The following is a 1,143-nucleotide window of genomic DNA, read 5'->3' as shown; positions in this document are numbered from 1 at the left end:
AAAGTACTCCTGAACACATGTGGTTATTTTTAACACAGTAGCATGATGGTTTCTCATGCAGTGCCATCTCAGAGCTCAAAGGTCACGCACATTCAACAGAGGTCTCCTGCCTTGCCCTACACAGAATGAGATTTCTCTGGAGTCTTTTCACAATAGTATGTATGATAGATGGTGACAAACATACATTCTTTGCAATCTTGCATTGAGAAATGTTATTTTTGAATTGTTTGACAATTCTCTCATGAAATGTGGCAAGTGGTGAGCCATGATTGCTTGCAAAGATCACAATACCCTCACCTATTACAAATTTGCCTTATTGTGGACAGTTTCAAAATAGTTTAACTTGGATATTCTATAATCTTTTCACTTTTATTTTGCCTATGTCCCAACTTTTTTGCAGTGTGTGGCAGCCATCAAAATCAAAAATTGTTACAAAATACAATTTTGTTTGTCAGTGAAAAGATTGGAAAACTTTTTATTTGTACTTTTGTCAGTTAAAAAAGGTTTAAGACAATTAACAAAAATCACAGATTGTGGATTATATTGCATTTTACAAAATGTCCCAACTTTTCTAGAAATGGGGGATATTCAGAGGCATAAAATGGTCTTAAAATGACAATAATATTGCATAATCGCAATTATATCTGTGACAATATATTGCCCAACAAAACGTTATGACAGGCCTAGCATTGGACAACCCACCATCAGTCTTAACAGAAATAGACTAAAGTAGTTTAACATACAAGGATCGACACGTGCAGCCCAAAGTTTCTGGTTTTAAACCGTAACATTTTTTGCATTAGCCTAGTCCTTCTCAAAGTACTTGATATATACAGGTAGATTTGCTCAACCAGACTGTCCTCAAAACCATCAAAACCAATAGGTTTGACATAAAAAAATAAAAAAACGTGTGCATTGCTAGGTGCAACAGAATCTTGCAGAATCTTCTCTGAACAGAAACTTCTTTCAGTTGATTGTGATAAAAGGCATCTGGTGTAAACTGACCTAACTCTGTTGACCTTAATTATATTAATGAGCAACATTTTCTGACTAATACAAGAGCCAAGGATAGTTAAGCAGGGCTTTTGGAGACAAAGCAGGGCATGCAGTGTTGACGAAAATCTTCCTGGAACACAGTTTCTA

Source organism: Rutilus rutilus, assembly GCF_951802725.1.
Source record: "Rutilus rutilus genome assembly, chromosome: 15".
Lineage (NCBI taxonomy): Eukaryota > Metazoa > Chordata > Actinopteri > Cypriniformes > Leuciscidae > Rutilus > Rutilus rutilus.
Note: the sequence above shows the minus strand (reverse complement) of the source record.